This window comes from Panthera pardus, unplaced genomic scaffold (genome assembly GCF_024362965.1).
Source record: "Panthera pardus isolate Hobbes unplaced genomic scaffold, ASM2436296v1 HiC_scaffold_8, whole genome shotgun sequence".
In the NCBI taxonomy this organism is placed as follows: Eukaryota; Metazoa; Chordata; class Mammalia; order Carnivora; family Felidae; genus Panthera; species Panthera pardus.
Genome location: NW_026527013.1, coordinates 25,082,090 through 25,109,045, shown reverse-complemented (window position 1 = coordinate 25,109,045; position 26,956 = coordinate 25,082,090). Strand labels below are relative to the sequence as shown.

Below are 26,956 nucleotides of genomic sequence, written 5' to 3'. Positions count from 1 at the left end.
AATTTCAGCAGCTTTCTTTGCATGGCTTCTTTGTCTCCCCAGTGACACAACTGGGAAGCCAACATGGGCCTCCAATGCACTTATTATCAAAGGGCTGGGGGTGGATATTCAGGCCCTCCTGGGATCCCTGTATCCATCCATCATCTGTACTTCCTTGGAGTCTGGTCATTGTGCATGGTGGATCCATCCAGCTTCGGGCCCTGGTCTTCTCCTCTGTGGAAACCACAGAAGCCATTGTTATGAGATGAGAAGGCTTCTGTGCTAATAATTAAGAACCGGGTCATGATCCTGGCTCTGCCTATAACTAGCAGTGCAACCTTGGGCAAGTTGAATCTCCTCTCTGGGCCTCAGTTTCCTCATTTGTTAAAAAAAAAAAGTTTGAGATCAAGTCCTCTGAAACCATTGTGAATATTTGGAACTTTGTTGAACATGGATTATTGGGTTCTCGTATGACAGCATTTAGTTAAATGTTCTTCCAGTATAAACAATGCTCTTCCAGTTATTTTTAAATGTTTTTATTTATTTATTTTCAGAGAAACAGAGAGAGGGCACAAGCAGGGGAGGGGCAGAGAGAGAATCCCAAGCAAGCTCTGAACTGACAGCACAGAGCCCGACTTGGGGCTTGATCTCACGAACCGTGAGATCATGACCTGAGCCGAAATCCAGAGTCTGTCGCTTAACTGACTGAGCCATCCAGGCACCTCTAATTATTGCAGAGTTTTCTGTGATGCAAATAGCCATGATGGAATGATCCTGAGCTGGTGTCTAATTAAGGTACTTGGACATCTTTATTTCACCATATGGTGTTTGTTCCAGTCTTTAGACCATCAGATTGATGGAGTTGGACCAGTTTACTAGGATACCATGGTAACAGGACAAAAAGATGATGTTCTTCTGGGTTTTACTTTACTCACTGAATGTTTTATTATTGACAGGTGGAGTCAATGAAACTCTTAGTAGCAGTAAGGTTTTTGTTGTTTGAATGTTTTTAATTTTGTGGGAATTATTAGAATCATTGACTTTTAGAATTGAAAGAACCTTAGCCACCATCTAGTTCTGTCCTCTCACTTTGAAAATGAACAGTAGAAGCCCAGGGAGATGTAGTGATTTAGGTAAGACTTTAGTCGTTTCTACAATTATACCTCATCATACATATTTCTTCAACTACATTATACTATATTTATTTTTCAGGAAAACATGTCTCTAGAAGTTTTTAAATTAAAAAACCACTAAACTCTCTTATATGAAAAGATTATTTATGAGTTGTGATTTGGTTTTTGTCTTGATTGGCATCAATGACCTTGCCTTCTCATGAAGGTCACTTAAGTCTCATATAATGAATGATCCAACCTCTTTTCTCTTGGTGCGGCTACAAAAGACATTTCTCTCCACACACCCCCCCCCCCCCTTTTAATCATCTCATAACATGTTTTGTTATAATAAAGAGACTTTTATAGAAATCTAGCTTTATGCTTAGGGATATGCTATGGCCAAATTCCTTTCTAATTTTCCTGGCATTTTTTCCTGAATCTTGGCAGATTCTAGAACCTGGGACAAGTTTCCTACAGATATTATCACATAGTATTATAATAAATGTAAAAGTTAGAAAGACCCTACAAATCTCCTAGACTCTTAGAAGCTGTTAGAAGACATGAAAACTGGTGTGTTCTAGGTTTACTGACAATCCCAGTCATATGGAAATGATAAGATGTGTGACAGGTCAAGACGAGGCCTTGGGAGAAGTGGTACTGATTTTCTATGCCTTCTACCTAATAGCCATTCAGCAGACATATTTTGAACTGAATAAGTAGGAGGTGCAGTCACTCACATTATTTTCCATAAAAGGCAATAATGTCTAAGTAAATAGATGAGTCCAATAAATTAAGTGTTCTAATAAATAAATGGCCTTTGCAGGTCACTCGAAGATGCTTTAAAATGGCAATAGCTCAGTAATTGCAGTCCCTTAACTAACCAGCAGCATTACTGAAGAGTTGCTTGAAACTGTTTCTATGTGTAGTGGAAAGTATCTAAAAAGAAGGTGGGTTCTGATGGATGACTCATATGAGAGGATGTGAGGGTTTGGGAAAATAATACTAGTAACTCTCAATTTTGATTCCATTTAATAAGTGGAAAGATAGTCATCAGATGTGTAGCTTCAATAAGAAGTTACTAGATGAGGGGATGGGGTCCTTTGGGGATCATGGTCAAATTTCCATTGCGTTGCAGCTCAATGCTGCATATACATTGAGCTCTTGGTTTTTACTTATTGTTTGATTGGTTTTTAAAAGCAAAAAAAACAGTGAACCCTAATGTGTGTGTAGAATTTAACATACATACCCCTTTTAAAGAACTATATCTGTGGCATAGAGTAGGCAGATATTAACACAGAGGAAATCTTCCCCCTTTGATTAAAAAGTATGTATAGGGCCCCTCAGGGTGTCTGAGTGATGATAACCCCAAACATTCCCACTGACATCTTGCTTCAGTTTAAAGCCTCAGATGACGATTCTGATAGGTGACTGGAAAGGGGTTTTTCCTCCTAACCTCCTATTGAACTTGGGCTTACAGACCAAATAGGAGTGTATAAGCTAAGAAAAAAGTTTATTTTTTCAGATAAGAATCTTCCATTATTTGGGGGATCATGGACTCTTTTGGGAATCTGGACTCAAGAAAATTTTACAAGATTGACGTGTGATTTCATGGGCCCAGTGGAGCTCAGCCAAGACCCCATTTTAGAGTTCCTCTTAAAAAGGGAATTGGAAGGGTCTTAAGGTATGGTGATGTATCTCCAAAGAATTATTCTCCCACCCTCCACCCCCAGCACTTGGTGGAAAATGAATTGTGATGGAATGCCTATGCTAGTTGACGCTATAATTGTTCTCTAATTTTTCCCACCGCTTTATCCGAGCCAGTGGCTGAGCCCCCAGCTTCCTGGCAGGATGGAACACAAACTATTCCAGAAAAAAAAGGAAAAAAAAAAAAAAAAAAAAAAGGCAACCTATGCTTTTGAGAACAAACTGCAGAGTGGAGAGTGCTCCTAGCAGCCGCCTACAAATCTCCTCTCACGTCAGAGGATACGAGTGGGATGGTTTCAGGGACATTGCTTCCCCCACAGCACTTTTCTGGTTTAACTTCTAACGGGAGAGAGATGCCTGAGTGAAGAGCCAGTGTTCATGATGCCCTAGGAGAGGCCCTTGGTGGAAGAACCAGGTGAGCCCCTGATGGAGGGCACCGCCTAGCACCAAGCATCCTTTCTCAAAAAATAAATGAGTTCTGGGGCAGGCATGAAAATAGTTTCCAGTGATAAAAACAATGTAAAAGATGAAAATGAATGAATACATGTTCTTTGTAGAAAATTTGGACAATGTGAATAAGACAAGTCATTAATAATCCCACCTCAAGGCAGTAGCTACATTTTGATGCATTATCTTCTTGGCATTTTATGCACACACTTTAAAATGTTTCATTATGAATAGTGCAGACATACAAAATGGCATCAAAGATAATATAAAATGTAACCACTAATGCAACTGAGGAAATATGCCCTTAACAAAAAAGCGGAAAGTTCTTGCAAACCCCTTGCTCTGCTGATGTTTAATGTTTATTGTTGCCTTGCCTGTCTATAAACTTGCTACAATACGTGTATCCCTAAGTAGCATATATAAGTTTATATAAGCACAAATTTTAAAAATTGGGATCATAACACATATTAATTTATTCCTGAAGTTTTCATTTACTACATTGAGAAACATGTCACCACATCCAAAAATGTTCCTTAAGAACATTATTTTTTTTTTTTTTTTTTTTTTTGTTTATTTTATTTTTGGGACAGAGAGAGACAGAGCATGAACGGGGGAGGGACAGAGAGAGAGGGAGACACAGAATTGGAAACAGGCTCCAGGCTCTGAGCCATCAGCCCAGAGCCTGATGCGGGGCTCGAACTCACGGACCGTGAGATCGTGACCTGGCTGAAGTCGGACGCTTAACCGACTGCGCCACCCAGGCGCCCCAAGAACATTATTTTTTTAAAAAAAAATTTTTTAACGTTAATTTATTTTTGAGACAGAGAGAGACAGAGCATGAACAGGGGAGGGGCAGAGAGAGAGGGAGACACAGAATCCGAAACAGGCTCCAGGCTCTGAGCTGTCAGCACAGAGCCCGATGCGAGGCTCAAACCCATGGACCGTGAGATCATGACCTGAGCCGAAGTCGGACGCTTAACCGACCAAGCCACCCAGGCGCCCCAAGAACATTATTTTTAATAACTATATAGTACTTTGTTAGATGAATGCACCAGTTGTTTTTAGCCAATCCTTTATTGGATATTTAGGTAAATTATAATTTTTTACTATTATAAATAACACTGACAGGCATTTAAGAGTATCTGTGTAATCTTTTATCAGTAGGATAAAATGGATAAAATACGAAATTCCTAGCTAACAGAGTATAAATATTTTTAAACCCATGAGCAGGTTTGTACCCCTTCTAGCAGTGAGAGGTAGAAATGCAGTTCAGGGCAGTTGACTCTCATTCAGAAACTCAGAACAGGGATTGTTCTCATGTTTCTCTGGCCCATTTCTTTCAACTGTATTGCTGGTCTCTTGCTAAGTATGTGACTTTATATGGGGCATTTGCTTATACCTCGTCTTTGGGAAGAGTCCCTCCTGCTGCCCCTGGCAGGGCCCAGGCCCCTCTTGTGACTGGCGGGGATGGGACCAGTACAGGTAGAGCTAGTATTGGGGGGCATCCTTTCCCTGCTGAAGGGGCTTCCCCATGGGAGCAGGTGGCTGAACCATGAGTGGGGATGGGATAAGATCCACTGAATCCACACAACCACCCTGTCACCATAGGTGTTATCATACCCTTTTGAAGATGAGGAAACTGAGTCTCAGAGAGATAAACAATTTGCTCAAAGTCCTAGCTTAGTCCTAGATTCAAGCCCAGGATGGTCGGATTCCACAGCTTCCCCACACGGCCTCCAGGCCAGGAAGAAGGTGAAATCATTAGGCTCCATGGCTTCTGGTAGTAGATGATGTACAGGACATTCAGCTCCTCTTATTGGCAAACCTTGGAGGTTTATGACATTTTTTGTTACCTGTGCTTTCTGATTATTTACCCTGTAATATGGATATAGAAGGGGGAAAGAACTTTCCTGCCTCGATGAACCTAAATGATGTTTCATTGCTAGGATATGTTAAAGCAAATGTTGAATAGCAGCAGGGATTACTTTATCTCTGCTCAGCACAGTCCAGATAATTTAAAAAGATACCATTTCTGTGGTTTTGTTTCTCTTGGTCTATTCTGGAACTTGCTAACTGGGGAGAGTGATTAGCCTTGCCCTGGCCAGCATGGGCCTTGATGAATAATGGGAGCGTGTAATAAGGCTTTGACCACCCAGGAGACCAAGCCTGGTCTTCACTGGCATGTGCTTATATTTAACCTGTTGGCATTTTTTCTGTTTTGGATTTATGATCTGCTGTTGCTGCCTGTGAAATTTCTTGGGCCTAACATAATGGAGACCCTATGTTGTGTTCAAGGTGGTTCTGATGCTGCCATGTCTAATGGCAAATTTGCTCATTATTGACACTGGACACCTTCCATCTAGCCTTTGGCCGAATTGACTAGGTGGTGGGTTGTAATCATCAGTGTGATCTTTACTCTTTGACCTCCCTCTTGAAACGCACCGTGACGATGAAATTCTAAGGAGCTTCAGGAGACACCTTCAGAAGGTAATGATGTAACCAAGTGTCAATCATCATTTACCACTGCTTTCAAAGTGACACTGATGGGGCCCGTGTTAGATGAGACTTCTCATGCTCTGAGAATACCTATTTGTTTGAATTTGTCATCAGAATCACACACTTTGGGAGCTTAGAGACTGAACACTGCTCTATACTTCAGTTTCCTCACATGGAAACTGAAATCAAAACAGTGCCCTTAGGGTAGTAAGGATTGAAAGGAGTTAGTTCATGTAAAGCACTTAGGACCTAGCCCATAGTAAGTACAAAAATACTAGCTATTATTCTGTTAATTTCATAATATAAAACTGACTTTATGGTTAAATTTAAGGTTAAATTATGGTTATATTTTTTTTGTTGGGACAAGCATTCCATAAACCAAACTGATCATGATTTTTTTTTAAATACCAGTATATGAAGAGTCATATACAAGGAGTTTTATTTCAGCATTTTAAAAATAATAGCCCAAAGCTGGAAACAGCATGAATACCCAAATTCTATAGAGACTTGTACATATATTATAAAATATAAATGTAAAACACAATGACAGAGCACACAAAATATAAATTTGTATATTTGTCTCTGTAGAGGAATAAACATCGAAGAATATGCACTGCGTTGTGGGTAGTGGTTATTTGGGAGATTGGAATTATGTGAAGAAGAGATTGAATTCTAGGGTTCTTAACCTTTGACATCTTGTGAAACCTGTGAACACCCCTTCCCCACAGAAGACCATCAATGTGGTCCTAAAATCAAATATGTAAGATTACAACAAAATCCAGTTATATTGAAATACAGTTAGAAAAATATTTAAATTATAAATTGGTGGTAAGAATTACACATAAGCTTCTTAAAGCTTTAAGTAACAAGATCTGGCAGACAAGTCTAATAACTAATACACCTTCTATGAGATGATAAGAGTAAGTGGTATTTTGAAATACCTACACCAACCACTTTGTAGTTTGAAAATACAGTGATTTCTATGATGACAGTGTCACAGGTCTGCTAATGCTTCTGTGATCTGCGGTCTTCATTCAAACTGGAAGAAAATGTTAAATTTCAGACTAACGATGTATTTTTTTCCATCCAAGTTCACAGATGTCCTAAATTTTATCCATGCACTCCCTGGGGGTCTGAGGATTCTAAATTAGGAGTCCTTGGTTAAGATGCTCCATCTGTTATGATAGCCTTTTACATTTTATTACCTTTGTAATTCAAATGACTGAAATAAAAAAATATAACTAATTTTGACATGTCGGTATGTGAAATTATTAGTGTTTTAAAGAAGAGAATGTAAAATGTTGTATAAAAGTAAGGGGCTGGGGGGTTGCCTGGATGGCTCAGTCAGTTAAGTGTCCATCTCAATCTCAGCTCAGGTCTTGATCTCAGGGTCATAGGTTTGAGCCCCGTATTGGGCTCCATGCTGGGCATGGAGCCTACTTTTAAAAAATAATAATAAAAAATAATAATAAGGGGCTGGGATAATGATGATAATGTTTTTAGGAAAACCTTTCAATAACCATTAAATCAATTTTCAACACTTGGATTTAGATTTTTCTCTGATATCACCTTAGCTTTTTGAAATAGGTTGAGTCACCCTAATATTTTAGTACATCTTTTCTGTTTCTTTTATTAGAAAAAAATAATTTTAGGGTATAAAAATGTTTTTATTTGTTAGAAATTAATTCTGAAGTATTTAGGGATAGAACGTCATGATATCTGTAATTTACTTTGGACCTCTTTAGCATAAAATATAAAGTGAATATTTAAATTTTTTTTCACATTTATTTATTTTTGAGATACAGAGAGAGACAGAGTGTGAGCAGGGGAGGGGCAGAGAGAGAGGGAGTCACAGGATCAGAAGCAGGCTCCAGGCTCCAAGCTGTTAGCACAGAGCCTGATGCGGGTCACGAACCCATGAACCGTGAGATCATGAACTGAGCCAAAGTCGGACGCTTAACCGACTGAGCCACCCAGGCGCCCCTATAAAGTGAATATTTTAAAGAAAAAAAAACAATTTTGTTTTTATTATGCAAGTAACACTGCACACATTTTCATCATTTAAAAAAAAAAAAAAAATCAGGGGCACCTGGATGGCTCAGTCGGTTAAGCGTCTGACTCTTGGTTTCTGCTCAGGTCATGATCACGTAGTTTGTGAGATCAAGCTCCATGTCAGGCTCTGCATTAACAGCACAGAGCCTGCTTGGGATTCTCTTTCTCCCTCTCTCTCTGCCCCTCCCCCGCTCACACATGCACATGCTGTCTTTCTCAAAATACGTAAATAAATTAAAAAAAAAAACAACCCACAAACAACAGCAATAGAGCTAACAGCCCCTTGGCCATGCTCCGAGTCCACGTATCTCCCCAGGTATAATCCTGGCTATCAGTTTAGTCTCCTTCCAGGTATTTAGACCTAGTTAGACATATAGGTATAAAAATTAGCTTGTGGTGGATTTTTGCAGATATAAGTGTTGTTATTTTTTATTTTACTTTGCAACTTGCTTTTTTTTTCCCCTTTTAAATAGTCTTTATTGGGGCACCTGGGTGGCTCAGTCGGTTAAGTGTCCGACTTCGGCTTAGGTCATGATCTTGCGGTCCGTGAGTTCGAGCCCTGCGTCGGGGTCCGTGCTGACAGCTCAGAGCCTGGAGCCTGCTTCAGATTCTGTGTCCCCCTCTCCCTCTGCCCCTCCCCTGGTCATGCTCTGTCTCTCTCTGTCAAAAATAAAATAAACATTAAAAAAATAGTCTTTATTATTTAGAACAGTTTTAGATTCACAGCAAAATTGAGGAGAGGGTACAGAGAGCTTCTCTATACCCGGTGACCCTACACATGCAGAGCCCCCTCCTCCATTATCATCAACATCTTCCACCAGAGTGGTACCTTTGTTGTAATCAATGAACCTACACTGACACACAATTATTACCTGAAGTCCGTAGTTTACATTAGACTTCTCTCAATGTTGTACATTCTGTAGCTTTTGACAAATGTATAATGACAAATATCCACCGTTTTGGTACCTTACAAAATAGTTTCACTGGGGCACCTGGGTGGCTCATCAGTTGAGCATCTGACTTCGACTCAGGTCATGATCTCACCATTCATCAGTTCAAGCTCCGCATTGGGCTCTGTGCTGACAGCTCAGAGCTGGAGCCTGCTTCGGATTCTGTGTCTCCCCCTCTGTCTGCCCCTCCCTGATCATGCTCACTCTCTCTCTCTCTCTTTCTTGAAAACAAATAAACTTAAAAATTAAAATTAAAATTAAAAAAATAGTTTCACTGCCCTGAAAATCCTCTGTGCTCAGCCTATTCATCCCTCTCTCCCCCAACCCCTAGCAACCACTGGTCTTTTTTGCTGTCTCGACAGTTTTGCCTTTTCCAGAATGTCATACAGTATGTAGCCTTTTCAGACTGGCTTCTTTCACTTAGTAATACGAATTTAAGCTTCCTCCATGTCTTTTTTGTGGCTTGAGAACTCACTTCTTTTTTATCACTGGAATTATATCTCATTGTATGGATGTACCACAGTTTATTTATTCATTAAGCAAGTGAAGGATATGTCTTATTATTTTAACTTCTGCTTATTAATGCATAAAACAAATAGGTCATAGTTTACTTTAATATGATTCTCCATTGAGGGGCACTTTTGATGTCCAATATTTTCCAGTTACAAAGACCATGTCATACTCCAGATCAAGCAGTAAGGTAAATGCAAAAAACTTCCTGTGGATCCTTGCTATTTTAATGGTAGTATGAATAATATTAAATTACTACTTTTGTGGTTTGGATTCTTGTGCTATTTTGTTCTGCTTCCATTCATGGACACCAAAGAAAAGCAAACAAATAAAAACCAAACTGTCACCAAATGCAGATTTGAATAGGCTATGAGAAATGGTGGAGGAAAGTTGTTTTGTCTCCATCATGTGTGTCATTTAAGCAAAACTATATGCAACTTGAAATTTTTTTTAATGTTTATTTTTGAAAGAGAGGGAGTGATAGAGCGTGAGCGGGGGAGGGGCAGAGAGCGAGGGAGACACAGAATCTGAAGCAGGCTCCAGGCTCCAAGCTGTCAGCACAGAACCCCATGTGGGGCTCAAACTCACGAACTGTGAGATCATGACCTGAGCCAAAGTTGGATGCTTAACTGACTGAGCCACACAGGCACCCCAGCTTTTAAACTTACATATACAGAAACATATTCCTTCTGCATCATACATGGTTAAAAGGAAGGAAGGAAGGAAGGAAGGAAGGAAGGAAGGAAGGAAGGAAAGAAGGAAAGAAAGAAGGAAGGAAGGAAAGAAGAAGAAACTGTAGTTGTGAATTCAAAGAGTAAATTTGATACATTGGCAAAGTTTACATCTCAACCGCCTTTAAAATTTTGCAATTTATCAGTAACTCTATTTTGACTGAGATTATTTGCGGTAAGAAGTCACTAGAAAATAATTGTTCATAAATACTTTTGCATATGATTTTTTCCCTAAAATGTAGCTGAGGTCTGTCCACCTAAAAATTATGTAAATAATCTTGGTTAGGAAGTTCCATCCAGGCTTCCGTTCCCAGCTAATTGAGTTTTTCCCCAAATGACTTACATAATTGCATCAAGTTTCCTCTTTGATCTGGTTATATATTCCAGGTTTTAATAGCAGAAGCTGTTTTTCTTTCTTCTTATTTTCTCAGTTGTTTCTGATGCTCCTTCTCTGTGAAGAAAAGGTGATATATTGACTTTTTCCCTTGACATTTACTGTGCATAAAATTTTTACATCACCTGATTGATACTTACATTCTTGTGTAACTTCTGAAAAATGCCAAAAGAATGAAGTGGCCAGAAGAAACCTCGTGGTTTGTGTGTCTTCCTCCACCCTACTGTCTAACTCAACACTGCTATGTGTTGATCATTTTATGGAGAGAGTTGACCCCATATGAGTAGGTTCTTTCTCTGCAAACAACATTCATGGCTTGTATTGATGGTAAAGCATTTGAAACTGAACCATGGGATTATCTTCAGTCATCAGTGCAGCTTGGGGTTAACTTCTTAGGAATCCTGTGGGGAACTGAAGGGGTTTCTTGTGGTTCTTAACTGAACAGACTGACTTTTTCCTCTTATAGTTCTATAAATGAGATTTCTTTTACTCCCCATACACCTCAAAATACCAATTTACAAAATTGGAATCTTCTACTCAACCCTAAAATCAATACATCTGAACTATTTTCTTTGTCTTTATTTGGCAGAGGAAAATGAAGCATTTGCTGTCCAGATCTATATAAATTCTATCAAGGAAATATTTATTACTGTGGAATTAATGGGTTCACTTGTTCATTCTTTAGTGCATTCATTGAGTTATTCATGCACTAATTCAATCAACTGGTAGTTATTGAACTTTACCCTGTGTCAGGCACAAGGGCACTGCAGGAAGTAAGACTTATTAAGACTTTTTGTCAAGAGACAAGTGGGGTTGCTCTAGATTTTGTTACAAGTTAACCAAGCACAGTGGAGACACATTTTAGCTACACCTATTAGTTTTCTCCTTCTTTTAAGGGACTAATTCCAGACTGTTGGTTTTGAAAGAAAAAAAAGTTTTAATTGTTTACTGTTTGTTTATTTTTGAGAGAGAGAGACCGAGTGCAGGCAGGGGAGTGGCAGAGAGAGAGGGAGACACAGAATTAGAAGCAGGCTTCAGCCTCTGGGCTGTCAGCACAGAGCCCGATATGGGGCTTGAACCCACAAACCACGAGATCATGACCTGAGCCAAAGTCACACACTTAACTGAGTGAGCCACCCAGGCGCCCCTGAAAGAAAGGAATTTTGCTGTGAATTCCACTGCTACTAACATTTTCCCCCCTTAGAGTATCCTTGAAATTGATTTACTTTCTTTTAACTGGTCTATGCAAAGGTTCACATGGGGAAGTGCTTCACTTTATTTTATGCAAAAGCTGACCTTGAGAAATTATACTGTGTGTTGGGTGGGCTTTGCTTTGTGTCCTCACTGTTGGTGTATTTGGCTCTGGGAGCCTTGGGTGTCGGAGCAAGATCTCTAGAAGTTTAGACCTGGCAGTGACCTAAGAGATTATTTAGTTGAATACATTTCATTTTGTAGATATGAAAATTGAAGTTGAGACAAGTCAAGTGTCCTGCCCAAAATGACGAGGAAGAATGAGTATAAGTCTCTTGGGACTCATATTCGGGATTGTACCTTAAATCCAGGAGCATGCAGAAGTGGAGTTCTGGTTCTGGTGTTTTGAATTCTGGCCTCATCATTTCCTAGCTGTGTGACCTTGGGCAGCATATCCAACCTCTCTGTGTTATAGATGATAATTGAGTTGTGTAAGGATTCAGAAAGATAATGTAGTAGGGCTTTTGAACAGTAAGCACTTCATTACTGCTGATGTAAAATAATCCAGGAGCATGGGATGGGACATAGAAATATTGTCTATTTGAGGCACTACTCAATAGTCATCCTGGTGCCCAAGAAAGTGCCTGGTATGTATCCAGCCCTCAGAAAGATTTGTTGAGTGGATTGTTTTCAAATGTAAATTTAGGAACTCTCATAAAAGATAAGTAATACCAGGAAGGTGGAAATAAAGATGATGTTTATGTGTTGCTTAAAACAAGAGGGAGTTCTGTGCCTTTTTAGGGGGAACAAGTTTGATTTTAAATGAATTATTATTTGTAAATAATAATTAATAGAAGTATTTAACAAAATGTCTCAGCTGTTGATTTCATTCTGCAGAGTTTGACTCAGATCTAAGCATCACCAACGAGGGGTAACTGGCTGATAGCACCTCTTTGAGCTCTGCTTTGCAATAGAGCCAGAACCAGACCATTATCACCTCCAGCAGGACCACCTTTATCAGGCTTCCAAGTCTCTACAGTGGCTGGATGGGTGCAGAAGCCTCCCACTGGGTCTCCTTGCTTCTTCCCTTGACCCTCTGTTGTCTACTCTCAGAGAGTTTCCCTTAAGCCTAAGTTACACACTGTCTCCCTCCTCACTCAGTGGCATCGCTACACCCTCCTAGTGACCCTAGAGGCCAAGCAGTATCAGCTCATGAGGCTTCTTCTGGACCCCATCACCTACCACTCTCCCTTCTCCTATGCTCTCACACCCTGGCCCTCTTTTTCTTCTACACTCACACCCCGGGGTCTTGGCAAAGCTGATTCTCTCTATGGAAAGTTCTTTTTGATACCTATGTGGCATACTTCCTCATCTGCCTTCAGGTATCTGCCCAAATGTCCTTGGATGGGCTTTTTCTGTTGTCCCCCATGCCCCCCACCACCCCCTCAATCACTACCTACTCTTCCTACCTAACTTTATTTTTTTCTTCATAATATGTGTCATTACATGCCACATTATGTATTTTTTATTTATTAGTATGTGACTCTTCACACTAAAATACAATTTTTATCTCATTTTCTGCCTTATTCCTGACATCTGGGATCATGTCTGGCACAGAGTGCATCCAATTAACATTTGCTGGATAACTGAATGAGTAGTCACTTCATTGTACATGTTTCTTGCTGCCTTTGGACGGTTCCTGTAAACATGACTTGGATTTATCTTGGCAACCTTTTGAGAATGTCTGTCTTCCTGTATGCACATTTTTGCGTTCTCTCATTTTGAAGAAAAGTGATAAGACAAGAAGGAAAAACCAAGACCTACCTACCTGAAGAGGCCTCGTGGTATCCAAAGCAAGATAAGTGAACATAGCGCCAGGGTTTTATGAGCTAATAAAATAAATGAGCCTGGAGATAAGAGGATATAAGCAATATGGAATGTACACATGGTTTGTGCAGATGTGGAATCGTTAATGCTGGTGCTTACACATCTACCTCTCTCGGGATAATGGTCAGAACGGAAATTTTCTGTTAAAATGAAAAACATTCCCCTTTTGAAGTCTCAATTCCTTTCCATTTGACTGGTATTTATTGAGTGCAGAGCGCTGTTCCTCGTGCCCACCATGTGGTCAGAGGAGGAGAGAAGTTTGTGAGGAGTTGTCACTGGACTCATCTGTGGTTGGGCCGCGTTAATGGAAAGGAGTGTATTCTAAGCCATGTAAAACCCACGGAGAACCAGTACATTATTTGTATCTCACCCTGGAATGTGTTCTGGAGATTGCATTGAAATGTGAGCGTGCCTTGCATTCCTGAGCATTCTCAGTACCGCGAAGAAAATAAGGGAGCTGCTTTGGAGAGACCCCAAGTGGGAAAGTGGTGCCAGGCACCTGTCATGCTGGTCACCACCTTTAGCCTCCCTGTACCTTGTGTCTGGCTTGTTTTACTTGGAGAAGGTAAATAAGGTTGTGGTTTAAAATGGCTTTTAGGGGCACCTGGGTGGCTCAGTCGGTTAAGCGTCCGACTTCGGCTCAGGTCATGATCTCATGGTCCATGAGTTCGAGCCCCGCGTCGGGCTCTGTGCTGACAGCTCAAAGCCTGGAGCCTGCTTCGGATTCTGTGTCTCCCTCTCTCTCTGACCCTCCCCTGTTCATGCTCTGTCTCTCTCTGTCTCAAAAATAAATAAACATTAAATTAAAAAAAAAATAATAAAATAAAATGGCTTTTATTGGGGCACCTGGGTGGCTCAGTTGGGTGAGCATCCCGACTTCAGCTCAGGTCATGAGCTCACAGCTGGTGAGTTCATGTTCCACATCGACCTCTGTGCTGACAGTTCAGAGCTGGAGCCTGCTTTGGATTCTGTGTCTCCCTCTCTCTCAGCCCCTCCCCCACTTGCTCTCTCTCTCTCTCTCTCTCTCAAAATTAAATATTAAAAAAAACTTTAAAAATGGCTTTTATTGATTATAAGCTTTATTTATTAAAAGGCTTTATTGATTATAAGACAGTGGGAAGAGAAAATCAGAGATGCTGAATGGACCCTCCCTAAATGGACGTGATGATGTACCCAGTTTAATCATGCTAGCAATTTAAAAGAAAGGGTTGTTTTTATTTGCAAATAACTCAAAAGGCAGATGACCCACCCACAGCTGACAGAGGCGACTGTGCTTTGAATGTGTCCACACTCACAGATTATACCTCACCAGCCACCTGTCCAGATATCATGAAAGCCACAGGAACTGACTAAATTCCATAGAGAAGAGAGAAAACATCTTAACATGGTTTTGTTTTCACAAACTTGAATATTATGTTTAGCTGAAAAATATTCGGCTTTGAAAAATTGTAAATTGTCTCCCTTTTCAGTCGATATTTCATGTTGATTTGCTTTCACATAGAAAAGGGGGTTTGCTTGTGCTTTTGTGTCTGAAGTGCCATACTGTGTTCTCTGCCACATGGCTGTCTTAAGTTTCGCCGTGTTCCTCGATGACGGTCTCTCTCCACAGTACAACCGGAAATTGAGGCTGAGATTTAATTTAAATTGTTGTCAGATTGCGGGAAAATGGCCTGCCATGTGCTTGCTGTCCCCGCGGGAAAGTGGAGGAGTGTCTGAAATGAGAAATGAGCCGGCTGCTGACGACGGTCATGAAGAATGTGTCTGAAAACAGGGACGGTATGAAGGGAGGGTTATCTCTGTGTGTTATATAATGAAGGACTTGATTGATGGGATCTGGAGAAACCATAGTAAGGGACAAAATTGCCATTGGGACCCTAGAGGTTTTGTTTAGTTTGGGAACTCACATTTGATGGAAGATCTCATGTTGCCTGAGTTGACATGTTGACATGTTACTATATTTTATGTGATGTGGTCTTGAGGAAGAAAGCATGCTTCTGAGAGAAGGGTATCAAATCATTTCCTTCTCTCCTAGAAAGGTCTATGTGAAGCAGTATTGATCATTGAAATAGTTTCCCAATATGCAAGTGACTCAGAAGACATTTCTAGATTCTCAGGTATTCGAAGACCTTACATGTATTTTTTAGTTCTTTTTCTCATTTATTCTTTTATTCATATTCATATTTATTGAGCATCTCTATGTTTGCACTGTGCTGATAGTAAGAGGATAAAATGGTAAACAAAGATGGGCAAGTTTCTGGTAGCTTACAGTCCAGTGGAGGAGGAAGATATTAATTAATAATTACAGTAACAAGACTATAATAACAAGTGGAAATAAAAGCTTTGAAAGTGGGAGTAGTATGTTGCTATGAGGGCATTTAATCAAGGACCTTAACCTATTTATGAAAGGTCAAGGAAGGTTTCTTTGAGGAAGTGAGATCTGAAAGAAGGGAGAGTGCTAACTAGGTTAAAGGGGAGAGTGAAAGAGTTGCAACATGGGAACAACATGTGCAAGGGTCCTGTGGTAGGATGGAGCATGCTGCTTTAAAGGCAAGTACATCTGATAGGTGGTAGATGGTAAGATTAGAGCAATTGGCAGAAACCAGACCATGCAGAGCCCCAAAGAACATGTTCAAGATTTCAATTGTTATCCTAAGAACAGTAGGGAGTCACTAGCGGAGAGAGGGGGAGGTTTAAGCAAGGGGGTAGTGTGTGTTTTGAGAAGATTCTTCCCATTGCTGAGTGGTGAATGCCTCAGAGGAAGCCAGGATTCATTGTAAGACTTAGCTGGTTACGGAGCAGGTGAGTTTGAGGAACATGTGCAGAAGTTTTTATCTTTCCTGCCTCATCTGGGACAGGTACTTCTCAGCGTAAATTAGAAGACTCAGGTTTTATTTTGACTTCTGTCATTGTGTAGCTATCTGACCTTGTACCTGTTGCCTCACCTCTCTGGGCCTCAGTTTCCACATGTATAAAGTAAAGCAGTCAGATTACATCCTTTCCACTTCCTAAATCGTTCCTAAATCCAGTTCCTAAATCCTAGGTCCTAGATCTAAATTCCCCAGATCCATGATGTTTGGAGTACCATGGGTTCTTCAGGTAGATGATTAGAAGGTTTAACCAACATTAGATGTTGGTTAATAATGGGAGACGAGTATCTTAAGTTTGCTCATGTGACCACCTTGCTTCAAGTCCTTCTCTCCACCCCTTGGATGGTGGAAGAAGAAGACACAAGCATGCATACTAAGGACACTAATGCGTACTTTTCCATTTCTCATTATGGCAAACTTAAGACTATTCTTTAATTAGGATGCTGTCTTAGCTCAGGCTGCTGTAACAAAATACCTTAGTCTGAGTGACTTAACAGAAATTTATTTCTTTTTAATTTTTTTTTTTTACGTTTATTTATTTTTGAGACAGAGAGAGACAGAGCATGAACGGGGGAGGGGCAGAGAGAGAGGGAGACACAGAATCGGAAGCAGGCTCCAGGCTCTGAGCCATCAGCCCAGAGCCCGACGCGGGGCTCGAACTCACGGACCGCGAGATCGTGACCTGAGCTGAAGTCGGACGCTCAACCAACTGAGCCACCCAGGCGCCCCCAGAAATTTATTTCTTACCTTCCTGGAGGCTAGGAAATCTGGATCAGAATGCCAGCAGATATGGTTCCTGGTGAGAGCTCTCTTCCTGGCCACCATCTCACCTTCTATCTGTGTCCTCAGATGCCAAGAAGAGAGAGCTCCGGTCTCCTTTCCCTTTCTTGTAAGGACACTAATCCCATTGTAGGGGCCCCAGCCTCATGACCTCATCTAAACCCAATTGCCTCCCAAAGGCCCCACCTCCAAATACCATTTCAATGAGGGTTGAGGCTTCAACATATGAATTTTAGGGCGACACAAACATTCAGTTCATAACAGATGCCTTTTTGAAACACACAAGATGTGATTCATTAGAACAGAACAAAACCCTTCATATAAGTAGGAGAGAAAGCAGAGATTCTAATGGAGCAGCCCATGAACACAGCCCAAATGGAGTGGAAAAAAGCAAGAGGAGTTTTTGCTGAGCGGGTTCATTTGACTCTTAGGTCCTATGATTTTGGAATCCTGTGTCAGCAGTTGTAACAGACGTGCTCAGCTACAACCACAAACATTTTCCAATGGAGGAGGTCGATAACATTTTCATTGACAAATCTAATGAGAGGGCCAAAGGAAAGACAGGAGGTGTCATTTGCTGCTCAGCCGTGGTCAGCTGCCCTCAGCAACCTCATCCTGTGTGTCTTTAAATGAATGCTCATTGCCACAGAGATCCCCGGAGGGCGGCACAACTTAACCTCAGCCCCACAGAGGACACCGATTCAAACAAAGCAGCACTGTTGACCTTTCGGCTGCAAGGGGACTGCTTTCTTCGAGCCATGTCACCCAGTGAAATAATCCTCATAAAAGCTTTTTGTTTGGACATTGGAACAAGAGCCAGGATTTGGGAAGGGGTATTTCCCCAACCTCTGAAAAAGTGGTTTGATGTTGGCTCGACAGTAGCTGTTCCGTGGATCTGGGTTCAAAGTGGGCACAGAGGATTTGTGGAGTAGGGGGTTTCTTGGGTGATGCTTCGGTCACTCTGGGGGTTTCTGTTGTATCCCTCGCACTTAGAGAAGGACAGACTGCCTCCAATCCCTATTCCAGTCCCCCTTCCTATGCTCTGTAAATTCCTTGTGAAGTCCCGAGAGGTGGATGGGCAAGGAGGGTCAGGGAGTCACAGTTCCTTTTGCTCCCCCATTTCAAGCTGTGGATAAGAATCTGTGTTTTTGACTCTGTATCAGATTGGCCAGAGGCCATTTTTTTTAGCACACTATGTCACTGTGTGTGGGTTTGGGGGGGGCCCCTTGAGAACTGTCATAGGCCAAGGGAAGTGAGCTGCAGCTTTTTAGATTGGAGACATTCAGGAGAGAAAGAGTAAAAAATAAAAGAGCAAAAGTTGGGATAGAAGTTTTTAGAAGACCCTCCGAAGAGAAAGAGGAGGAAAAGTCTGACTGAGGCACATTCTTCAGTTTGGGGGAGAGAGGGGGTACTGCCTGGCAGGAGCTTCTGGGCCAAGCACAGGACTTGGTGGTGGTGGACTGTGTTCTTCGCTCCCTGCAGGGCTCTTCTGAGGGCCCAAAAAGTCTAGGCCTCGCCAGCCACACCTTTCAGCCCCTTGGTGTCACAAGCATATGCTCCCTTCAAGAAGTGGGTGACCCATAGCCCCCTCTGCAAACGCATCAAGAAACGAAAGCCCAGGTCTGGAGCTCCTGCTTAACCCTGTCCTGGTTTTAGGTTCCTTGCTTTCCTGCTAGGGAGAGGATTTCCTTTGCCATGTTTTCATGTGGGCAATCTAAGTTTTAAATCTTGAGTATCTGAGGAGTTCACCCTGGTGTTGTTCCAACCGTAGATGTCAGAATTGGGCCCCAGTGCCTTCCCAGTGGTTTTATAGGTCACCTGGGGCCATCCCATGACCTTTGCAAGGTGAGATGGGCTCTTGTGCCCACGCTCCTTCCAGAGTGTATGATCAAGGTTCCAGGCAGAAAGCACCAGCAGGGGATGGTCCTACTCCAGTACCGAGGGCTCACTTACTGAGGTGCATCATTCTGTGTACAGCAGCTCCTTTCACCTGCAGAACCAACCTACTGAGTAGTTATCATCAGGCCCATCTTACAGGAAACAGGGGCAAACGTGGTTTCTTTTCTCTGAGCTTCACTGACTTGCTCAGGGGTCTTTCCTGGCTGTGACCTCCTCTCCTCCCTGCAGCAGAGGGCCACACGGTTTTATTGCTGCTTTGTCACCTTTCTCATCCCAAGCCCGGGGAGTGCTCATAAAGACGAATCTGTTCTTTAGCAGCTTCTTAGCAAGACAAACCATGGTGTTGCCCTCCCTTACACATGGCCATTGCCAGCTCAACAGGAAATGACCTTTGTGCATTTTTTCTTTTGCCTTACCCACTCACCCACCACCGTCTATTAGTCTGATTTTTAAACAACCTAAATCAGATCATGTTATACCCCTTGGTCAAATCTTCCAGTAATTTCCATGGGATCTGTAAATTTGGGTTGGGAAAAAAATTACATCTTTATTTTCACTAACTTCCAACCGAAAACTACATATCCTTTTGTTACAAATGTGAGCCAACAAACCACAGCAGTACCTGTGACTTTGCGACCAAAAGAATGCCCTGCTATTTTCTTGTTACCTTACACTGGCTGCATAGATCTCTAAATATCTTGTATGCCCACAATTACTGAAAATGGCAGTTGTTATTAGACCCACCACCAGATCTTGTTATTTAAATTTTTTTTAAGTTTATTTATTTATGAGAGAGAGAGACAGCATGAGTCAGGGAGGGGCAGAGAGAGAGGGAGACACAGAATCTGAAGGAGGCACCAGGCTCTGAGCTGTCAGCCCAAGAGCCTGATGCGGGGCTCAAACTCACAAGCTGTGAGATCATGACCTGAGCTGAAATCAAATGCTTAACTGACTGAGCCACCCAGGCACCCCAGACCTTGTTATTTAAAGCGTAAGCAAAGAAATCATTTGTTACCATACGATAAATTAATTTTCTAATATGTTGATAACTATTTTAAAGTAATGCGTTTCCTTCATCAGAAGTGTACCAAGACAGGATCTAGGAGAATGACAAGGGCAGTTGCCCTATTTCAGTCCATAAGGTGATGCATTGGCTAAAGAAGTTAAAAGCGATAAGAAGTTGACTTCAAGTCTATCTGCTTTTTATTATCACTATATGCTGGCAACTCTAAATAATGCGATTGGTAAAATACTCCTCCCTGCCAAGACAGACCACTTCCATTGTCCCCCTCCCCCCTTACCCCCAACAATGATCTTTCATAGTCCCAATGATTTTTTTTTTGTTTCTGTTTTGTTTCATTGTAATTTAAAAAACATTTTGTAAGGAGTGGTCCATAGGCCCCAGTGCTGCCCAGGAGGTTCTCGGCACAGAAACAATGAAGAGTTCCTGACTTAGCATAAAATACAGATCCACTTTCCTTGGGCTGCTGGGCCTGATATGCCTTGGCTCCTGCCTACCTGCCAACCTCATTCCCTGCAACCTCCCCCTCTCTTGTCACCTTGTAGTAAATCTGAATGTCCTGGTGCTCCTCAGATATGCCAGGTTCATTCCTGCTTTCTTCTTCCCTAGATCTGGTTCCCATCTTGATCTCAGCTTCCAATCTCAGCTTTCTATTCCTTGTAGAGGCCATGCCTCATATCATCCCTGTTAATTCTATCCAGAGGAGGCCCTGCCCTCCCCCATTGTTTCCTCTTGGCCATTATAACCAGTGACCGGAAGGTAAATCCACAAGCACATACAGGGACTCTGACTGTCAATTGTTGTAATCCCTACTGTCGCCCCAGCCCCTAGCACCTTGGCAGACGCTGGCAAGGGGCTCCATATCCTCAGAGCTGAGTTTGCTTCTCTTGAACTCTCCATGGTAGCAGCCAGTTAATCATATTTATTTAATCACTAGGCTTAAAACCATTAAAAGTGTCACTTCAAAGCCTAGGGAAATGTATTCAGCTATAAAAATGCACATGGATATAGCGAACAGATTATATAAGTGACACTGAAAGAAAGAAGAAACCTGTCAAATGTAATTTATAGGTCAGAAAAGGGCACCAGATTTCCCCTCCCACCTTCTTTGGTGGTATATCAGTTTGTAAAAAACAGCAGAAATCCTGACCCACAGAACCTTAGACAATAAGGGTGCTCCGTCTCCCAGAACAAGTGCAGAGGTAGGCTGGACCCCTGTTGACCGACTCACTTACTTAACTCAAAGCAAACACCATCTCCCCTGATTCTCCGTGCACTTCAAGCTGATGCTTTTCATGGTTGCAGGATGACTGCCAGTAGCTACGGGAGCAACGTGCTTCCATTTTCCTAGAAAATAAGCCCTTCCTTTTAGTGTAATGGGCACATGAAGACATACCCTCATCCTGTTTCGGTAACAGCTCCCAGAAGAATGCTGGGCAGTTTGACTAGACTATGCAGTGGGCATGCGGTAAATATTCACAGAAATCAGGGATTCCATAAGAAGGAGAGATATTAGAAAGGCAACCCACAGTGTCCACTCTGGGTGTAGCTTTTTTAAAAATCAGATTTCTTTTTGTTTTAATGTTGAGGAATAACTACTTAGAATGGGTTCCATCCAGTGGGAACAGTTTGAATCTTTTTGGGTTTTTTTTGTTTGTTTGTTTTTTCAAATACATATGTCATTTTTCTTCTAGAAAAAAAAATCTTTTTTAATTATTGCCTTTATCTTGGCCTTGTTATCAGTCATGTGATCTGACAACTGAAGAAATATGACCCATGGCTGCAGACTTGGATGCTTATGTAACAGGCTTTGGTCTCCATAGTTAGTTTTAAGAGAGTGTGTGCCAGGAATTTGGAAAAGCTCTAATATAAATTTTCAAATAAATGACATTGCTTAGACCTTATTTAGATTATGAAGAAGCAAGTCAATTGATCTTGGAAGGCAGAGCAAAGCCTCTAACCAAGCTCCCAAAAGCCTCTTTCTGTCTCTTTTTTCTTTTTTTTTTTTTTAATTCCAGTTTTATTACAGCAAAAGAGTCAGCTGCAATTGTGATGGGTCCTATGAAATTAAAAAAAAAAAAACCTTTCATGGTAGAATAGAATTTGCTTCACTTTGGGAAAATTATAAAATACTAGATACAAGTAAATGAGGAAATATATATTTATATACTATATGTGTGTAAATGCACAGAGAAAGGTCTGGAAAAAGAGCCACCTATACTTCAGCAGAGAAGGGGGCTCCTCAGAGGTGGAGGTGCAGGGGGAAGGGGCCTGAGGGGCTCAAGCCATATCTGAAAGGAGGATGTGCATTTATGAATTGCTGGTGTAATAAAACATTAATAAAAAAGAGTTCGTTGATCAGCAATAAATAAAGTGAAATTGTAGTATTAGATTTAATAACTTAAGAAACCTTTAGGGGGCGCCTGGGTGGCTCAGTCTGTTAAGTGTCTGACTCTTGATTTCCATGTAGGTCATGATCTCACAGTTCATGAGTTCGAGTTCTGCATCGGGCTCTGCACTGACAGTGTGGAGCCTGCTTGGGATTCTCTCTCTCCATCTCTGCCCCTCCCCGCTCATGCTTGTGCTGTCTCTTTCTCTCTCAAAAATAAATAAATAAACTAAGGGGGGAAAAAGGAATCCTTTAGTCCCATGTTGGTATATGAAGGGGAAAGAGCTAAAGAAAGAGGTTGAGATTTCTAAAAATGTTGAGTCGGTGTTCTTCCAGACAGATATCAGGCATAGGTCATTTTCTTTTTCTTTCTCTTCCTCTTTCGCTTATTATCTCTATTTTTTTTTCTTCCTGAATTCTATGTATTTTGTGTGGCTTGGTGTCTTTCAATGGCACCACTTCCTGGGACAGGCTGGTTGTGAATTCGGATCATCCAGCTCCACCTCCCACACACCCCCAGGAGACATCTCATGGACTCTGGCTCAGCCCCTGAGTCCCACACCTCCCTCCTCAGCATTGGCCCCAACTGGTCTGCAGACTCCTCAATCCTCACTCTGAACTGAGTGAAATGACCCAACCAGAACGAGAAAAGAAGCCCTTTGAAAGCCAAGTAGTGGAGTTGAAAAATGACACTTGTCTTTTTGGAGGTGTGGCTTTAGAAGTTCAATTTCCTTGTGTTTTAGGGTTAAGGGTAAGTATTTGGAATGCCTTTATTGTTGGCAACTGTCATCCATCATCTGTGCCACCTGTGTCACAGATTTGGGAGAGCTGCAGTTCGTGTTACAGCTTTCCCCCCTTTAGAGTCTCCAGTTCTGTGCTGCAGTCATTTGGGGCACAGGCAACCCAGAGTACTTGTTTTTGTATCCATCAATTCCCTGTATTGCTACCAAGATTAAATGTTTTGAAAAGAGTCAGAAAACATGTGTTTGGATTCCTGTTCCTCCACTTTCTTGGGAAAGTCATTTTATCCTCTGCATAAAAATGACGATAGTAATATTGCTTGACAACCTCGAGTCTTTCTCACTGCAGTTAAACCCCTTTGGTGATTGCAGGACCCCTCCGTCCTGCCCCTCACAGCCATCTCTCTCCTCTCCACTCTCCTCAGCACCATTTGCCCCTAGATCCACTCCAGTCTTGCTTCCTCCTTTAGCCCTCATCTGACCTGGTAGCCAGACGTCATATGTTGGCATTGAATAAATGACCCAACTGCCTTGGCCAGCAGGTCTTGCCACGGCCACATCGAATGGCTTTTTTTTCCATCCTGACCTCTGCCGTGTGGTGTGACTGACCATTCCTGATCCAGGTTTCCCTTCTGCATGGCCTCTGTGACCCACACTCTCCTGTTTCACCCTCACCTTTTTTGGCCACCCCACCTTGGACTCATTCTTTCACAGGAAATTTCCATAGGAGTCCTGCGTGAGGCCTCCTGGTCAGCTGCATCTGAATGTCTCTCCCAGAATTAACCCTTAACATGTTTAAGGTGCAGCCCCTGCCTTTCCTCCACCACCAAACCACTACTCCTCAAGGTATTTGTGTCCCCCCAAATAGTAGCTCTCAGTTGCCGAAGCCAGAAACCTGGGTGGTATCATGGCCTTGTTGCTTCCCCTCATTTCCCACACTGAATCTATCGCTGAGTCTCAAATTGCCAGCCTTCTTAGCATCTCTGGAATTGTCTGGTTTTCTCTAGCCTCAATGCCTCTTCCTTTGCTGAGGGCATTTCCTCTTTGGCCTGCACCCCTGTTGCCAATCAGATCAAGCTGCCTCCTTCTTCCCCGTCACATTTATTCCCTACAGAAAGCCAGAGGGACCTTCCTAAAACACAAGTTGGGCCATTGCTATGCTACTTGACCTTTTTTGCTACCTTTTACTGTTCCCTCTAGAAAAAGCCCAAGAAGAAAGCCTATTTTTCAATGTGGCTTTCAAGTCCCCGTCCTGCCTGCCCCGTGTGTCTTTTACCATTTCTTTTCTCCCTAGAAATAAACCGGACTTCCCTGACCATAGTCCTTTCCACCTGCTGGTCCTTCTGCTAGAATCTTCTTTCCTTCATCCTCACCCTTGCCTGATTGAACTTTGGGTCTCAGCTTTCTTGTAACTTCCACTGAGAAGCCCTCCCTGACCCAGAGAGTCAGGTGCCCCTTCTGGAGTCTTCCACAGGAGCCTGTGTTTTCACTTGCTATGTCAGTGCCTGCAAGGCTTAGAACAACTCTTGGAACAAAGTATATGCTTCCCAAATACTCAACCAAGAAAGGAAAAATAAGGATCCGTGGTGTACGAAAGGGGCTCTGTAATTTTATTATTTTTATGTTATTTTATGTTATTTTATGTTATTTTATTTTATTTTAATTTTAGAGAGAGAGAGAGCATGCATGAGCAGGGGAGAGGGGCAGAGGGAGAAAGAGAAAGAATCCCAAGCGGGCTGCACATTAGCGCAGAGCCTGACACAGGACTTGATCTCATGAGCCTGGAATCATGACCTGAGCTGAAATCAAGAGTCAGATGCTCAACTGACTAAGCCACCCAGGCACCTCATGGCTCTGTAATTTTAAAGCATTCATTAATTTCAGTTCTTAAAAAACTGTCTAAAATTAAAATGTAGCAAAAAAACCTTGAATCGCAAGGTAACTCGGTTGTATTTTTGAGGGTGGAAGATACGATCTTCTTTCCACACCATCAGCAGACCTGTTTGTTGGTAAACATGTGACCTGTCAGCTTCCCTGAATTTTCCTCTGATAGTACTCTGTGGTCTGTTCCGTTGCCCTGCACCTGTGCTCAGCTACCAGAGAAAAGAGCAGCACTGAAAAAAAAAATTAAGAAACAAGCCTCATCATGTGTACAGATTTCCATCTTTGCATCAAATTCAGTGTTTAAAAATCTGCCATTTCTGGGAGGTCTTGTTTTCTTAAACACAAAATCCCTTCAACTTCAAATAGAGACTCTCCGCTGGAGCACTCTGGCTATTCTGAGCCTGGGATTTCACTGTTTTTTTAAGTCGATGCATGATCTGTACAACCGTGAGCAGCCAGCCTTCCTCTCTGGGAAGTAATAATTCCAGGGAACCAAGGGAATGGTGGAGAGGATAAAGGAGACATGTCAGGTCGGCATTTGATGAATGGGCCAGCCCAGCCCAAAGCTGGAAAGATTACCAGCTGCATACTTCACATTTTCTTCTTCCAGTTGACCATTAAGAATGGCATATTATACAAGCGGGTTTTTTTGCAACATGTGAATCAGCTTGTGACAATTCTGTAGGGTTTTTTTCCGTTAATCTCATGAGACAAAAGAGAACTAGCCATGATTTTGATTTGCAGAAGTAAGGAGAACGGGGCCCAGCCCTGTAGCTTTCTTTTTCCTTTTTAATGTTTATTTATTTATTTTGAGAGAGAGAGAGAGAAAGAGTGTGCAGGGGAGGGACAGAAAGTGAGAGAGAGAATCCCAAGCAGGCTGGGTACTGTGAGCGCAGAGCCTGATGCGAGGCTCGATCCCATGAACTAAGAGATCATGACCTGAGCTGAAATCAAGAGTTGGAGGCTTAACTGACTGAGTCACCTGGGGGCCCCAGTCCTGTAGCTTTCTGGGGCTGCATTTGAGAAAACAGCAATTTAGGCCATGTGTGTGTGTGTGTGTATGTGTGTGTGTGTGTGTGTGTGTGTGTGTGTCTGTGTGACCTCCAAAGGTGATGTTGGCATGCAGGAAGTCAGGTGACTTGCCAGGCTGTGCCTCCCGAGGTCAGGTCACTGGTGGTCAGTGTGGTGGGCCCAGAGATCCCTTTCTTTCAGGTCTCCAATATCTCCGGGCTCTGATTCAGCCAAAGAAACTACAAGGCAAAGAACCAGGAGAATACTTACTCAGGCTCTCCCTCCTGTGAGACACAGCACTCCATATATGAAGACAGCAATCAATAATGAAACAGGATTAGAACTCACAGGGCCCGTAGGGTGCTTGGAGGCCCTCAATCTGGGTGGTGCTCAGGAGGAAGCTTCTGGTTTCTACACTAGGGCATTTTTGTTGCAATGACCCACACCTCTGCTTTGTGTGGGCTTTCCCTGCACAAGGAGGAGGTCCAGAGTTGGGCAATGTCAGGTGGGAGCAGAATAAATCAGATGGTGCAGGGAGACTCCCAGGACCTCAAGGCTAACTGCATGCTCCCAGGGTGAAGGTAGGTGACAGTGAGCAAGGGACCAAGTTGACAAGCCTGGACTCCACGTGGAACCTGTGAAGGTTTGTGCCCCCCAAGTGTGCCCCCTACGTGTGCCCCCCCACATGTGACCCGATTAGCCTAACAATAATGAATCATTATTAAGAAATGGATTTCACAGATAAATGATGGACAGACTAATGTTGATATCTATACAACATATAAAGAGAGACAAGATCTGAAATGATCTGATGACAGGCTTATCTCTGGGGATAAGCTTTGGGTCATTTTAATTTTCCTCTTTTTTCTTGTCTGTATCTTATACCTTTTCTGCAGAAATATGTGTGACACA

The 26,956-nt window shown here is 42.1% G+C and overlaps 1 protein-coding gene across 4 annotated transcripts in view; it reads left to right on the top strand.

Annotated features, from left to right (window-relative positions):
* Positions 1-26,956, top strand: part of ARHGEF3 (Rho guanine nucleotide exchange factor 3) — a 305,569-nt gene that overhangs the window by 162,345 nt on the left and 116,268 nt on the right. The gene's annotated exons all lie outside the window — the stretch shown is intronic.